The 17,490-nt window shown below is 43.0% G+C and overlaps 1 protein-coding gene and 1 long non-coding RNA gene across 6 annotated transcripts in view; one reads left to right on the top strand and one right to left on the bottom strand.

Annotated features, from left to right (window-relative positions):
- Nucleotides 1–14,022, bottom strand: part of RASGEF1A (RasGEF domain family member 1A) — a 222,600-nt gene extending 208,578 nt beyond the window's left edge. For both annotated transcript variants that reach the window (XM_083740479.1, XM_083740475.1), the window contains exon 1: nt 13,850–14,022. The gene's annotated coding sequence lies outside the window, so the exon portion shown is untranslated. The remainder of the gene's footprint in view (nt 1–13,849) is intronic.
- Nucleotides 1–17,490, top strand: part of LOC310845444 — a 121,739-nt gene that overhangs the window by 76,342 nt on the left and 27,907 nt on the right. The window contains exon 1 of one of the 4 annotated variants that reach the window (XR_014564740.1): nt 14,664–14,874. The exons of 2 other annotated variants lie outside the window; for them this stretch is intronic. This is a non-coding gene — a long non-coding RNA (uncharacterized lncRNA). Of the gene's footprint in view, nt 1–14,663; nt 14,875–17,490 lie in introns of those variants that run through there. One more of the 4 variants, XR_014564741.1, reaches the window with a different exon arrangement.

Consider the following 17,490-nt stretch of genomic DNA (forward strand, 5'->3'; position numbering starts at 1 on the left):
TCATGAAGGATGCAGGTCTCGGGGAAGGAAGGTGCCAGTTTGCAAAAGAGGGAAATGAACCCTTAAAAGACGCACATTCCTTGGGGGTCAGACTGATGCCCTGTTGCATTAAGGATATGCCTCCAAAGGATAGGGGCTTGCGGTCATGGACGATTCAATAAACACAGAGACCTGGGCTCCTGGCGGGCATCTGAACCACTTGATAAATTGTTATCTTGGTGTGAAGGCTGTGGATGTCACCCTTCATCTAGATTGACTGCTAGATTGTGCTGTCGGGAGAGTCAGCTGTCTAGATGAATGCAGGAAATGGAAGCATAATGTAGGTTGCTGGTTAGAAAACTGAAATCCAGGACTTTTAAGGTAGTTTTCTCAGAATTGCTACCTGTTCCAAGTCCAGGGCCAGCTAGACAGCACAGGTAAGATCTCAGTGTTGGGAAGAGATATCTGTATTTGTGAGATGCAACCTAGCAGTTTGAAAGCATGTCAAGTGCAAGTAGATAAATAGGTACTGCTGCAGCAGGAAGATAAACAGCGTTTCTGTGTGCTGCTCTGGTTTGCCAGAAGCGGCTTAGTCATGCTGGCCACATGACCCGGAAGCTGTATGCCGGCTCCCTCGGCCAATAAAGCGAGATGAGTGCAACAACCCCAGAGTAGGTCATGACTGGACCTAATGGTCAGGGGTCCCTTTACCTTTACTTTAGGAACCATTTTGGGACAAGACAGGCCCAAACAGTGCAGTTTCAGCTGTAGAATACTTAGTTCTGCCACAATGACAAGAGAAAACAATTTTGGCACCGTGTTCTTCAATCATCCCTCTGCAGGCACGAGCCTCCAGACACATTAGTTATCCAAGTGTGAAAGTTTGTGTGAGTGCCGTAGTTCAATTGCTCCATTCATGTTGGATTTGCTCTGTCCTGAGACGGAGTTGTGTCACCCAAACACTTCTCCATAGCAAAACTGACATGCAAATCACTTGCTATTCAAATGTGACATTGGCATGGATCTTAAGACCCCCTGAAGCAATTCTTATTAGCTGTGGGCAATCTTTAGTCACGCTTGCCCAATGTTTCACTCATGGGGCAAAGGAAATTGTTCGCAGAAATAGTGTGTGTGAGAGAGATTCAGCACTTCAATGCTCCATCTCTTTGTGGACTAAGGAACACTTGAGCTCATGCGCTTATCATGCTGTGTATCAATACATAGCATCATATTTAGTGCTACAGATCAAGCAATTGAGTAAAATGTGCTTTGCTCTGCACATTATTTCTTTATTTCCTGTTTTTCTCTTAGCTCCCCTTTTTGCCCTCACACTAAGAACACAAGAAAGAGCCCTTTGGGATTGGACCAGAAGCCCATATAACCCAGCATCCCATTCCCAAATTGGGCAAACAAGACATATTCTTTCTTCTCCCCTGCTTCCCAAATCAGTTCTTCTCTTGTGATCATTTTGGTATAAATCAACGGGAAAAGAAATGCTGCAGATTGTGGGATACAGTGGCAAGGAAGACAGAGAAAGAAGCAGGTCTTGCCCCCTCCCCCTCCCCAGCCATGAACTGTAAATCCTTCAACAGGGTTTCACTTGGGTATTATCCTCTCTGGGTCCCTCTGTTTCATAAGACAGCTTTTCATTTGCAGAGTCCTGTACAGTGTGCAGGCGTCGTATGAGGCCCCAGGGAAGCTCACACACTCTTCCTGGGAAGATGGTTCTGAAAGCAGATTTTTAAATTTACATTTGGAGGAGTAGCATGCCGAAGCTTTTGCTTAATGTGAAAGCTTAAAGGTATATATACACCCCCAAGTTACTGTGTTGGTGCACCTTTTTATAAAGAAGAATAAATGGTAAGTCAGTGAAATAATTGCACATTAATGATGCAGGCAGGAATTCCTGGTTTATTTTATTACAGAAGGCGATGGTAGCATCGAACATTGAGTCTCAGTGCCTCTGTAAGTCACTGATTTAAAGTAACTCATAACTTTCTCAACAAATACATTTTGGGTTGCGATTTTCCATGCTTGGCTAGGGTGAATGAATTGGAAAGCCTGAGCAAAATCAATTTCACTGTGTTAAGGTCCGGAGCAAAGAATGCTCTTCACACACACAGAGAGAGAGAGAGAGAGAGAGAGAGACCCTGCGTGTGTTCTGTAATTCATAACTCTAAGTTCTGAATATATATATATATATATATATATATATATATATATATATATATATGGAATATGCATCGTGCTTTAAAAAAATCAGTATTTTTTGTTCATTTGAATATCAAACTTAATCAGCGTTAAAAATCCATTTATTCTACACTTCACAAGATTTCAAAAGAATAGAACAGTAGTGAAGACAAATAATTGACAAGTAATGAAAAGCAAAGTGTGATTGTAATAGTAGGAGAAGATAATGTGAGACAATGCAGAAAACCTGAACAAAACCCACAAAGGCATGGATAACGTTAGTGGGTGGGAGATGGTTCAGAGAAAGGTAAGTGATGCTCTTATGATGAAGTTTCAAAGTAGAATGAATCCTTTTAATTAACTTTCTTTAAATGAATTGATTTCCCTTCTTTCTGGTTAATTTGCTAGTTTTACATTTGCAGTCGTTCAAGTGGGGGAGCTTTTTTATTTCCGTTTTTAAAGATACTGTTTAATGTGTGCCGTGTCATTGTTTCTACAGAATCCAAATAGGCAAATTCCGCAAACCTGGATGCTGCCAGGCTAAAATGAAAGAGGGAGGGTGCCGAGAGTTGGAGAAGCATAGTGGCTAGGTTGACTGAGAGCTGGGAAGTGCCTGATGCACACCTCCCTGTGGTCACGAATGCATTCTCACAAAGGTGCGAAACAATTTGAGCACCCCTGGAAAGTGTTGTACAAATGAGGATCATCACTTGACTGGCTAGCAGAATTATTAAAAAATGGAAGCTGGAACTGAGACGGCAGTTCTGCATCAAATTCTGCTTGAAAAGTTCTGATGCAGAAGCAGCCTGCCCGCTGTGGCAGAGCCACAATTCTAACCTCCCAGCAGTAGCAGCGTGACTGCCACTTACCAAGAGTGGGAGGGGCAAGGCATCAGTTGGAGAAGTTGAAGTTATGCAGATACATTGGCAGGAGTGTTGGATCGGCTCTGCCCATGCATGCACTGCTGCCAGAGGACTAATGTTACGGGAAAGCCACTTCTTCTCTCGTGTATTTCTTTGCTGTTTGCCCTAGGCTTCACTGGGAGCAGCGGAGAACCTTGGGGTCTCACATTTCAATGGCACCTTGTGCAATGCCAAAATTCGATACCCCTCCGACCTCTTGCACTCCATTCTAAATCATTGTAGCTGTGTTCCCTGTGGCGCCCCCAAGACAACCAGTGCGACCAAACTGGGTTGTGCTCCCCTCAATCTGCCTCTGCTGGGAGGAAATGTGGGGTCAAAAAATTGTAAATAAAAGGTGGGCATCTTGAAGTTTGCTATGCTTTTGACAAATCCTGACTCTGGGATTTCATTTGTCACATTATACAGCTGTGCAGTTACCTTCTTTCATTAGTTCAACCCTAACTGACTTCCTCGTGCACCCTGGCGGAAGCAAGTGTCCCGCTTGAACATCCTGAGACACATGCCTCCTCACAGTCTGAAGTACCTGAGTGAGCAGAGAAAGGAGGGAGTGATGACTTCTGAGCCCATCAAGTTCCTTGCCTGCCCGCCTGCCCCTCTCAGAGTTCTGTCTTGAGGTCGAATGATACTTGGGTGTTAGAGACCCGTTTTGTTCTAGCGTTTCTGGTCAACAAAGGAACAACAACGCATGACAACACCAGTGCTTTAATGAGCAACATCCAGGAATTGAGGGGCTCCTGAAAAGGAATCACATGGGTGAGATTGCCAGCCAATCATCTTGGCAGGCCTCCTGTGACTTGGACACGTGTCTTGATAGGCAACAGTTGCAGTGTTGCTCATGGGTCATCTCCATGGTGGGAACCTCTTAAACTGTTGCACAGCGGTCATGAAGCTTGCAAGGATGGCGGAGCTGGCCTTGGAGCCAAGTAGGTTACCAACCACATGGAGGAACAGCTGGGGTCATCCTGGTCACTCCTGCTGGTAGTAGGAGAGGTCTCTCTCCTGACTAGAATAGAACAGGCCATGAGGTGGATCCTGTACCTGTGAGAAATCGACCTATGAAGGACAGACAGAGTGTATGAAATAAGCAGCAGCCTGGAACACATAGTCCCTGAATAGTTTTTGCTTTTTTTAAGTTTACGCAGCATTTCCATATAAATTAAACCCCGAGTGGTAGTAAATATTAGAAGAAGAAATTGTGACATATGAGTGCTTTAGTCAGTTCTCAGACCTCAGCCTCCCTTAGAGGGAAGGGGAACTGACTGTGAACATTCTCCCCATTTGGGGAATGTAGCAAAATACTATGCATTAGGTAACAGATTGTTTTGCTGCATGAATCCAGACTGTGATTCTGCATGCTCCTAACTATTTGACCAGCAGTGGCAGAGGTTGGAACAGAGGCGAACAGTTCAGTTCGGTCGCACTGGGCACAGAGCCTAGAGGGTGCCACAACTATGATATAGAATGGAAGACGAGAGGTGGAGGGTACTGAATTTTGGTGTCACACAGGGCACTGCTGAAATTTGAGACCCCAAGGTCCACCACCAGTTGCAATGAGGTATCTAGCAACTGCTGACAAAGAACCACAGAGACGTCACCTGTGTGTGGCATACACTACTGCACACTGTTGGGAGTGGTGTAAAGTGTGCTTTCATATTATAGTGCAGACTAGGGATTGAAGGATCTGTAAGTTTTGGTTCCCTCAGTTTCTCATTTTCCCAATCATCAATTCACTTATCCACATTTCTGCAGCAAGTTGTGCTTTAAACAACAACAGCAAAACAAACAAGCCATCAGCAAGTTTAGTGTGGATTTCTCCTAAACAAGCTTTGTATTCAGTTATGACTGAACACATTTTTTCAAGCAGCTTCTCCTATCATGCTTTTTTTCATGTAACTTCCACCAATATGTATTTGTTTCCATGCATACTTCTATGTACTGTATGCATTTTTGTAAACACTGGTTGGAGAACTCCATTGCAAAATTCAGATATGGACAAATTTGGAAAGATGCCTGTTTCAGTTCTCATATTTTTTCCCCAGAAAGTGCAAAATTGATAGGTTTGCCTTTGAATACAAACTGAATCAAATTTCTCCTCCATCCCTAGTTCAGACAAAACATGATATTCACATGTAACAAAGGAGGTGGGAAATAAACCAATTGCAGCAGTTAACTACATTACAGAATAAGCCCCTTCCTTCATTGTTTACCTCTGTATGGTGCTCTGTCCTGGTGTTGCCTGTTGGTGGAGTGGGTTTCGGGTTGTTGTGTCCTGGGTCCTGAGGCAAGATACCTGTCAGAATTCTAAGCAGAAAAGTTTTAGCAATGTGCTCAAGTTCTCCTGTGTCTTCCCAAGACAGGCTGTTTGTGCAAAGTTCTTTCTTTGTGTGCAAAATGACTTTTCTCCATAGTTTCCCATCAGCCCCTGTGAACTCTGATTGAATTTGACATGAGGCCAGAGAGGGAGAGAGATCCAAGCTGTGCGCTCTGTCATCTGCGTTATGTGCCTATCAGGCTGTGGTTGTGGTTGTACAGCTGGTGGTCTGTTGTGTTTTCTTGATGGAGGATCTCCTCTGATGTCACAGTGGTCCCTTAACTATGTCACCGTCCTTCTGTTTGACATTGGCTTACCTGTGCTGAGGAAAGGACTTTGAAATGTTGAGATGTCTAAGGTCTGTGGGCAACCAATCATAGAATTGTAGAGTTGGAAGGGGACCCTGAGGATCATGTAGTCCAGGGTTTCCCAAAGTTGAGTCTTCAACAGTTTTTGAACTACAATTCCCACCATCCCTGACCACTGGTCTTGTAGCTAGGGATGATGGGAGTTGTAGTCCAGCAACAGCTGGAGACCCAGGTTTGGGAAACTCTGACCCAGTCCAACCCCTTACAATGTGGGAATATGCAGCTGTCAAACCCTCTTATCTGTGCCAGGATCCTGTGGACTTTTGAATGGCACATGGATGATGCCATATTTGTTAAACAATCTCAGAGTGAATGAGGCTCACTTTATATATATGACTGGCAAGGCCGTATTGCTGACTTATTGTCCACTGCTCTTCTGAGACAAATGGAGCTGAAGGGTGGCATGAAATGGAGATACAGAGATGTCAAAGTTAACTTTAGAATTCAGAGCCAAAGTGGGGAAGAACATTTCTGGTAGCATTGAAAAGATGACTTTAGTGATTGACACGAAAGGCTCAGCAGTATTTGCCAATTCAGGAAGCACTTCCCTCACTCTGAACTGCCTTCAGCCGTCCTTAGCAATATCATCACATAACCAAAGCTGATTTACACAGAGTTGTGACATCATTTTCTTTCACTGCATAACTGGTGGTTTCCACATGATTTCTAAATACTGTTGGATTTCTCTTTCTGGATCATAAAATTGTCCTCTGTTTCACCTAGATACTTCTTGGATGATGGATGCTTAAGCTATATTTGCTACCCAACAGATGCTTGATTAATAAAGCACCCTTGAGAAAGACCCTTGCTAATAATTAAAAGGAATGTGTGATGGATGCTAGATACTATTTGCATATTTGCTTGATGAACATAATCTCTGTACTTGTCCAAGATCAGATTTAATTCAATTACAATTGTACTGTTTGGTGCATCTTCAATCAGAGCGGAGGACAAATTGAGGGGGAAGTTTATAAACTCCTTGGAATTTATTCATCTTCCTATGTAAATTATTCAAAATTTTAAGCTGTGCCTTCTTGGATAATAGCTGAATGTAGAGAACCAGGGGTTTAGAATTCTGAACATATTTAACTTAACTTCTAAGAAGTGAACAAATACAATGTTTTGGAATGCAATGATGTTTCTGAGATTTGTCACAAGGGAGCACAAAGAAGGGGTGCTTCAACTGTTATGAGTTTTGGATTATTCCTGTTTGCTTCATTTTCTCAGTTCAAGATTATGCACCAAATACTAGAGAAAATGGAATGGATATACAACCAATAGTACACCGTCATTTTTCACTAAATTAAATAGTATTGGCCAATTTGGGGAAGGAATGGAGGCATACTGAATACAGAACTGATAGTTCTCGATATTAACAAATTGGAAGGAAGGGTCTGAAATGGCTGCATACTTCCTTTGCGGTGAGCGGTGGTTGCTGCCCAATGCAGCGCCTCCTCCATCAGCCCAGATGCGACACCTCACTTTGTCTGTGCGCCTCCCCCTCAGCTGCCGTGGAGGCTCATGAGTTCCTGCCAAACCTGTTTTCAAATTGGGCCAATCTGTGGCAGCCTGGGAGGCATGGCTGGGCGTGCAGACCTGAGTCAGGCAGCCTTCACTCAGGTCTGCCCGCCTGCTATATATCCTGGCCAACCAGGAGCGTCAACCACCCTTTCCCTCCCTACTTTAATTTCTTAATTTCTTGCTGCTTTAACCATTTTTTTTACTTTTCAGCTAGAAGGGCTTTGCTTTGGTCTGGTGACGGTTGCCGTATTCGGGGCTGGGAAGGATTTAGCAAGGGGAAGGCAAGGGCTACTACAAATGTGTGGATTTACTGTTTGCTGTTTAATTACTACATTGACATCACATAATTAGTAATTGCACAGCTATTTACTGGAACACACAAACATTTTATGTATACTTCTAAAACTATGACTTGGCAGGGTTGGGGATTAAAAGCCAACAGTGCAATCCTATACATGCCTACTCAGAAGTAAGCCCCATCCAGGGTCAATGGGTTTATCCCCAAGTAAACTGTAGCTTGAGTTTCTTTAGGCTTTTCTAGTAGGGAACATCCTCCAAAAACCAAGTCCTAAACTATTTTAGCTGTCAGTTTCTGTATTTGTAGTTCCATAAAATGTTTCTAAGCTGCACCAACCGAAACTCAGTTGCATTCCTAATGTAAGCCACACCACGGATTTCTTTGGTGAGATTAAGCCACTTTCTGTCTTTATTTCCAACCTTTCTCCTACTATATCCTACAAATGAGCTCCACTCTCCCTTTTTACTTTAGGACACATATCTGACATTATTACAGTGGTACCTCAGGTTACAAACACCTCGGGTTACAAACACTTCAGGTTACAGACTCCGCTAACCTGGAAGTAGTACCTTGGGTTAAGAACTTTACCTCAGGATGAGAACAGAAATCGCACGGCAGCAGCTGGAGGCCCCATTAGCTAAAGTGGTACCTCAGGTTAAGAACGGTTTCAGGTTAAGAACGGACCTCCAGAACGAATTAAGTTTGTAAACAGAGGTACCACTGTACTGAGTTTTCCATCATGACCCAAAGATCTCTTTTTCTGGTAGGCAGAGCAGTGGTGTAGTGCGAGTTGCCAGTGGCCGTGGCTGCGCAGAGGGGTGGGAGGGAGGGAGGGAAACGGACACAGTACGCATGTACATTCAACTGCCTCTCTGCTGCCTTGCCCCCACCCCCATCCCCGACCACCAGCTGGGAAGCCCAGTCAACAATGCATCCCCACCTCTACTGCCCTGCCAGCCACTTCTGCATTTAAGTACCTGGCTAAGCTTCATACTTTGCCAAATCGCTTCTTGCTACTTGGGGAAGGGCCGTAGCTCAGTGGTAGAGCATCTGCCTTGCAAGCAGGAGGTCCTGGGTTCAATCCCCGGTATCTCCAGGTAGGGTTGGGAGAGACTGCTATCTGCTGCTGTTTGCCACTGCTCCGGGGGGGGGGTAGTGTTCCCCATTTCATTTCACTTTTAATTTGTCTACTGCCTTTCTATACTACTATACACAAGGTGGTTGACAGCAACAAAATATGCAACAAAGGACATGCTCCTTACAATAATCTGATCCAATACAAAAAGTCATAATAAAACATAACTTTAAAATGGAACGACTTATATTGGATAAAGTAATATTCTAGAATCTATTAGGATATAATAGTACACAATAAAAGTTAACTCTCAAAACATCAGCAAATAATAAACAGAAATACTCTCTTAACAATTGCAATAAAGAATTACTAAACTATGATCAATAAAAGTAGCTGCAAGTCTCAATGCATAAAAGACTGCAATATATGCAAAGCCATGTAAAAGGATCAATTTGAGAAACAAGACACACAACTTACAAGATGATGATGATGATGATGATGATGATGATGATGATGATTTAAAATCCCTGCTTCTGCTGTTCTTAAAGTCATGGCCTGGGAGAGACTAATTGCTCAGACCTCATGCAGCACTCAGAGTGGCTGGACTGGGACAGTCCTCCTCTGTCGTCAGGAGTAATGAGTATTGTAGAGACAGGTTGCTTCTGGTTCTATCTCTCAAACTTTCTTGCACTGTTTTTCTAGTTCTACAGTTCCTCTCTTTCCAGCCACTACTTTTACATTATTTACCAAGGTGAGTGAGGAGAAAAATGACCATTGTGTGGGAGAATGGAGCCCTTCACAAGTCTCTTGCAAAGAGAAGCTCTTCTTTTACATACCCTTCTCAAAATGTTTCTCGATGCATAATATCAATAAGATTTGATAACAACAGTTTATCCATCTTGACAAAGAGAAAACAAATCCTCCAGTTCAGTAGCACTTAAGGCTAGATGCTATGCTATCTCTAGTTGGAAGTAATAGCTGGCATTGTCTCTTTTTGTTATGGATCTATCACTCGCAGAGTGTAACAGTACAACCCTATGCATGTCTACTCAGAACTAACTCCCATTGAGTTCAATGGGACTTGCTTGCACGGTAATTGAATAGGATTGCTGCCTTAGCATGGTAGGGTTTTTTTTCCTAGGGTTCATCTCCTTGGGAACAGGGCAACACAAACATAGGATTGCACGAGTGATGTCTTATTGGAACATGATTTCTTCCCTTGGTTGCCAAGTTACAAATGAACTGTTATCTCATTGAATCGCATACATTTCAATAGACCCTGTTTTTCCAGCTAAAGAGAAGCACAGGGAGAACAGCTGATAGCACACAGATAAGTATCAAACTCATTTATGAATGGGTTTTATATTGTATTCACTGGCAAACAGGATCAGACACTGCCATTTACACTGAAGACTTGTTCAAACCATCAAAATGGAACTGAAGCAATTGATGGAACTCTTGCAAGCTATAATTTGCTCCCCACTTTTTTTTAAGGACAAAAATAAAACAAAACCAACCAGCCTAGATATTAATAGGTGCTTCAGAGCAACGCATCATCAAACTGTAATCTTCCTTGTCAAACTAAACCTCTGCATACACATTTCTTATTGATCCTGTTGAATATGGAAAATAGTGATGGCAATTGGAGGTGTGACATTTATCAGATGAATGCTCCAAATGACAAAACACAGTTATGAACCAATACTTTCACTGTGGGAGGGGAAAATACAGAACAGGAAACTCAAATATAGAGAATGTTCTGAGTGCAATGCTGTTACAGCTATGTGGGTCTCTTTTTGGTCAGTGCCTGGATAGGAGACTTGCAGGGAGCCATGTCAAAACTGTTGGGAGCTTCCTAAACTGACAGCAGGAGATATATAAATATGAAATAAACAGCTGGTTTTCTCTAAAACATCTACAGTTACTACATAAGTCCTTTCTTCTGTAGTGTGTATTGCCTATAAATCCTATTTCTGGATTTCTCTGAGATATCCTGTTGGATACTGTGGGCAGTAAGATGCTGGATTAATTGAAACCTTGGCAAGCCCATTTTTAAACCTCTGTGACTAGGGGTCTGCATGTTCATTTAAGGCCTAAGTTCTGGTCTCATCTGGAAGGATGAATGATCCTTATGTAGGATCACTTACCCTATGTAATTAGGATGCATATGCTTTTTGTGTTTTTTCTTGGCAATCAACTTCACATCACTGGCTGCTATGGGTATCAGCAAGGGAACACACAATGTATTGAGAGCACAACATGGAATAAAGTATCCTGCATAGCAAAGGCAGTAGAGAGAATTTGATGCAGGCATGCTGCTTTCTGTTGCAGCCCATGTTTCTCATAAGACCATTCACCCTTCTTGGCGGGTGCTGCTGTGGGCCACTGTTCCCTCTGCGATCAGATGGGTGAGGCCCCTTGAGCTGCTTTCCAAGCAGCAAAGGAGGTCCCTGGGCCAAGCTTGCTGCCTGGGAAGAGGATCCAGCCCACTCACTCAATTGGCCAATCACAAGGGAACAAAGGGGGTGGTTGTGGGCCACTCCCCAGGCATTTAAGGAGGACCTATGGTTTGCCTTGGCAGCCACTGTATCTGCCACTCCTGGGATCTCTTTGTTGGATTGTCAGTCTTGTCATTGGACCTTGACACAAACACTAGATGTCATGTCTAACTATCCATGGAATTTGGGCGGTCCATAGGGTGGGGGTGCAACATGTACTTCTGTCTTAGCACTGAATCTACTAGACAAGACTGAAGCAATGGTGCTTGGGAGAAGATGGAGAGGGAATGCCGCATGCTGCTGCTTTGGTTTCAGCTGTCCCTGCTCACTCAGGTCTCCAGCCTTGGGGTTCTCCTGGACGCATTCCTCTGCCTAGAACCCCAGGTTTCTGCAGGGGACAAGCAAGTATTTCCCTGATGTAATCTGGTTATGGAGATTATGCCTCTTTTTATAAGAATTTATTATAACCTTGAAACTATAGACTACCATAATATACTCCATGTGTTTTTTCTTCTTGAGGATTTCAGGAGATCCTTCATCCACTTTGAAGTTCTACGGTGTCTCTTTTAACAAGGTTGGATTGTTTTTTAAATAAAATACCACAAACTTCTCTTCTGGCTTCCTGCAGCCTAGTGGGCACACTTCAATTCCTAGTATTCACACCTAGAGTTCTAAGAATATTGGGTATAATATCATAAAGAGACTGCCTCATCCCTGATAACCCATTGTAATGTCAGTGGTCAATAGAGAATGTACTGTTGGGAATAGAGTCTGCACGACATGCTAGCATGCAAGCTTTCTTTTTAATTGTTCTGTAAATTGTAGAATTTTCTTTCCTTGGGGTGTCACCCCAGCCTGGAATACTTTCTTGAAAGTTTTAGAAAACTTAAAAAAAAACAAAGAAAAACAATACTGGCTTGGGTGGATGGAGCAAGGCAAGTTAGAGTTGAGCATGAGATCTATTATAGCACATTTTCATTACATGTTTAAGTGCAGATGGCTTAACTACTATTAGCCACTATGAGACTATGAAATAAGGTGGGCTTCACATTTAAAAGATTTTGAAGTAGATGTAATTAAATGTCTTGAATAGCAATATCATTTTCTAGGAACACACAAAGCATTGGATCATTAAAAAAATAAGCACAGTTTAAGCAATTAAATATAAAGCGTTACAGATGAGTTTCAGTCGCAGTGTTTATGAGTCTTCTCTAGGACTCAGAAGTGTGGGTGTGTTGCTATGCCTGCAGGCACAGGGGATGTGTTACTGCCATCTTTACCCCTAGTGAAGGATGCAACTGTTCAGATCAGAAATGCACTCAATACAGCAGCAATCAGCAGGTTTACTTGCTACACCAATAACCACATTTAGGCGCCACAGCTTTTCATGTACCAGTTCATGCAGAAATAGTGGAAACAATCAGCATAATAAACTGTGGCCAATCTCTACACACAACCCCACAGCATTAGTTATTGCATGAGCAGCCTCTTGTCTGACCCTTTAATTGCATAAAAGCCATCATCTCATTACAAAGTATTTCCCATCCAGAGTGGGTCCAGGTGAACCAAGCGTGATGTAAAGGACAAACAATAAAACACTTCCATTTACAGCAAACAAAATTAAACCCAGCAGAGAAAAGAGCACTGCATGCATTATTATTACAGTTAGAGAAAGTTATTTGGTGCTTTTGGTCCAAAACAGACATCAAGGAGCACAGCTCATAAAGATTGTTTGAGGTCCCTGCTCAGCTTCTCTTCCATGTATTAAATGCACTTCAGGAAAGGTTTATTTAATGGAACCACTTCCGAGATAAACTGGCTGGTTCCTAGAACATTAACTCGACAGAGAGCGCACACAAGCAAGATGGATATTTCAATTAGAAATCAAAGATAAAATGCAAGCAGTAGCATTAGGACTAGACACCAGATTCAGACAACTAATAGAAGAAAACTGTACCCAGGAACATAAAATGGTTCCCTATGGCTCAAAGCAACGAGTTGCAAGCTATCCACACAAATGTCAGGGTGCCCCCACATGCACGTTTGTGGGTTTCGTTTATCAAAACGTAGTGCCAGGCTTTTTATCAGTATCAGCACAGCACAGAACAGTTGATAGTCCCTGGGTGGGCTTTCTTCAGATGGCTTGAGTGAGTGCCGTGGCTTTCAAAACACTCAGCATAAATTAAGGAGATGTATTTGTGCCTGGGAGGCTCTGAATTGCTAGGGATATCTTGGGGGGTGGGGTGGGCAATGGATAGAGCAAAGTGCTTCTTTGAACTACGAAACCTGAGCTCAATTTTGCAAGTGAGGAAAGCTGCAAGGCTGCCTTTCTAATAGACCCCTGGTCTTCCCTAAAATTGATCCCTGTGGTACCTCCTGAGAGGAGAGTTTAGGAATGTTGAGCATCTTTTTATATCTTGCCGGAGCTTGGGAGCAATGCCCTCATTAAGAAAAGTTGCACTTGAGAAAGAAAAGCAATCTATGTGGCTGGCTTCAATCTGTCTGTTGTGATCAAGGACTACAGCTCTAGAACAGCACCCCAGAGGCTAAGACCAGGAAGGAATTACTAGTGACATGCCATGCCAGGTGTAGAGTACCAGTGTCAGCCATCCATCAAAGCTTCAGAGGTGTATTGCTTTAATATATCTAGAAAGAGAGAAAGAGAGAAGCAATCTTCCAGCCTTACCTTGATCTGGTCCAGTGTAGCTTTTTGGCTGTGCTCCGTCCACTACAAGAAAGAGAGGGATTAATGCCAATTCCCTGTGAGTCATCCTAAATGACAGAGTAGGTTCACTCTTTGCTCAGGCTGCTTGCTGCCTCCGCTATGTGACAGCTGCCGGCTGGCTTTGGAACAAGAGTGTCCCATTCTGCAGCTTACTGCAGGGGGAGTGTTAGGTGGATACACGCAGGCAGCAAGAGAAAGCAGAAAAGCAGGAGGGTGTGGGAGAAAGCGAGAGCAAAGAGACTGAAATAGGAATATACCATCTGAGTCGGCATTGCCTCTGTCTCCCTGCCTCCTCGTGTTGGATGGTTTTAAAAGTTTCTTTTCAGTAATGAGGCATGGATGCTTTTAAAGAACTTTAAGAATTGCCTGTATCTTGCATTGCCATCCCAAAGAACTATTTTGAGATCACAGCTTCTCTGTACAGTTTGCTTGTTGAGAAATGTTTTAGCTGCTGCTGGTGCAATACAGGATAATATTTCCCTGGGTTGTGACTGGCTTGGGTGTTCATTTGACGAATCCATGGCGCCACTGTGGCACTGTAGAAGGAGTCTTGGGTCAAGTGAGCTGTGTGCCGGATATTCACTGGTTTTGATATCTTCTTTGAAATGGTCATATTTTGCAGCTGAATTAATTCCTGAGTGGGGAAGGAGTGAAAGTAACCTTGCTGGCTTTGTTTATGAGTGCGTGTGTGACATCACATCGTACGCGCCATTGTGATGTGGCTGGCAGACTCCTCCAGGTTGCCATAGGCAATTAGATTAAATGGCAGCGAGGGCAAAGGAGCAGAGGAACAAAGTAGGCTGCCAAACCACAAGCAGCCAGGAGGACAAAAAGGTGCCAGGCTGCATCAAAGCAACAGGAAGAGGTTTGCAACAAGTATCTGAAATTGCCACAAACAGGAGGGGTTTTCAGGCATTCACAAGAACAAACCACTTCAATTCAAATCTCCCGAGCTCCAAGGAAACTGGCTGGGTTGCCTCAGACAAGTCAGTGTTGCTTAGCATCATCTACCTCAGAGGGTAGTTTGAGGATAAAAATAAGGAAATTCCATGTATGGTGCCATGAGTAGGATTCAGCACTGCTTGATAAATGTAGGGCCCCCTGCAGAGGGGATCACAAAAAACTGTTGGGCTTTCTAGCTATTCTTTGGATAGGCCCCAAGGCACTTCTGTTCAGTTCCAAAATATCGGATGTAATAGTAATAATAAATGGAAGGTTCATCCTGACAAGATGGAGAGCCTGTGAATAGAGAGTATTGAACAAATTCTGGGTGGAGTTGCACTCCGCCTGATGAAACAGGTTCAAAATGTAGCTATGCTCTTTACTCTAACCATGGCTTTACAGGCTAAACCAGCACAGGGCTTCTTTGCCCAAGCTGGAGCCTCTCCTGAACAGAGGTAACCTGTCCGTGGTTATCTATACTTACTAACAACCTGTCTGGATTTCTGCAATGTGCTGTACATAGGGTTACCTCTGAAAATGGTTTGGAAACTTTGGCTGCTGTAAAATGTATCCACCAGAGTGTTGACTGGCAGTGATATCTCATCAGTCTTAGAAAAACTTTATGGGCTCCATTTTTTGCTTCTGGACCTAATTCAAATGGCTGGTGTTCACCTCTAAGGCCATAAATGGTTTGGAAACTTGAAAGAGTGCCGTTTTCCATGCCAATTTATCTGTACACTACGGTAGTAAGCAGATGATTTATTGCTCAGAGCTGAGATTAGTTGTAACACTATCCCCCCCCCCCCCCCGTAGTGGTACCTTAGCTACAGAATGCCCTCTTCAGCAAGCTATACCTGGTGCCACCTTTGCTCACTTTTAGGCACCAGACAAAAAACACTTTTTTTTAAATATAAGTAGCATACTACCCTCCAACATTCCTCAGATGGAAAAAGGGCCATTTTCTACTCCTCTTCACTGACCCTCCTCGACCCACCATTTTTGGTCCCCCCCCCCCCCCCGCAGAACATTTCTGCCACCACTACACCAACGGGACAGAACACAAAAATCCTGAACAGTCTTGATGAAACCTCTTAATCCTGATTTTTATTTTATTTATTTCACAAAAAGAAAAACACACACCACTCAATAAATCTTAGAAAGGGGCAAGATTAGACATGGATACACATGGATGTTTAGGGGAGTTTTTAATGTTTGAAGTTTTATTCTGTTTTTAATCTTCTGTTGAAAGCCACCCAGAATGGCTGGGGAAACCCAGCCAGATGGGTAGGGTAGAAATTAATAATAATAATAATAATAATAATAATAATAATAATTATTATTATTATTATTATTATTATTATTATTATTATTAAAGCATTAAAAAAATCAAAACTCCTTATGCTCATCTCCTCTCCCCCTTTCCTCCATCCCAGGATGGCCCTGCCCTCTGCCTGCCTCTAAGAACCTGTGCCTTGACGGAGGTGGCCTCTCCTCCTCCTCCTCAGCCACTCTCCATCAGCAACTATGAGCTGCCAGAGGAAGAGGCTGGCAGCAATGGCAAGGAGAGGCCATGGGATGCTTGCAGTTGTGACAATGGCCATTGCCATTGCTCAGCACAAGTGCCAGCTCCTCTTCGCGGAGTGCAGCAGCGGTGGCAGTTGCAGAGGAAACTGGGACATTCTGGGATCAAATCAAAAGCTGGGATGGCTTTTGCAATTCCAGGACTGCCTTTGGGAAATAGGGGCATTTGGAGGGTATGAAGGAGGCATTTTAAAATACATCTGCCATCTTAAGTGTTCTAATTCTTGACTTCCAGCTGCATTTAAGCTCCTATTTCTTATATGTATCCATTGTTGTTTTACTTAAAGGTTTGCAAAGTGTCTTGAGAATGTTGGTGAAAGGAGGTGCATATGTGTTTTAGATAAACAGTTGTGTGTTTTTTTGTCTATGTCTCTCAACTTGGCCTGGAACCAAAGAACTGCACAACCAACTCCCTGTGCCCAAGGGAGCTCTAGGCTTTCACTGCATCAACAGTGCTCCCTTGCTCAACGCCATGTGGCTAATCCCTTTTGGAGTTTTGCAGAAGCAGCTGTAAAATGCCTTGGAATATTTGTGTGTGTGTCTGCCATTCAAAGGAAAATAACCAGAAACCCCACCGGCCATGCCTTAGTTCTTGGCTGTACCTCAAAATAAGTCTTTGGAGTCCAACTTTTTTTTTTAACCTAGAACTGGCACATGGGAAAAATAATCTGATGTTACCAAATGCCTTTTGTGGCTAGTAATGTGTCACACAAATTTGGGTGTGGGTGTGTGGAGCAGCTTTTGTTCAGATTTCTGCCTAGTATTCTAAACAATGCATGTTCTTTATTTATGCAAACTGCTGGCCATTTTACAGGTTAAAAAAAAAAAGCTGAATATCTAGTAGATCCTTTCTGGTGGTGAAGAAAATGAAGCTTGTGGGACATAATCAATTGCTTTCATTTTCCAGCAATTAAGGGGACTGTAATTGAGATTCATGTTGCATGGAAAACCACAGATTCAGTAGATTATTTTGTAGTACAATGCTGCTCATGTTGAAAGAGCTGTCACTGCATTGCCGACTCATGTTGGCATCAATGATACATTAATATATCAACTTGAAAATGAAAAATGTCTTTATA

This window comes from Podarcis gaigeae (genome assembly GCF_964106915.1).
Source record: "Podarcis gaigeae genome assembly, chromosome: 5".
Classification (NCBI taxonomy): Eukaryota; Metazoa; Chordata; class Lepidosauria; order Squamata; family Lacertidae; genus Podarcis; species Podarcis gaigeae.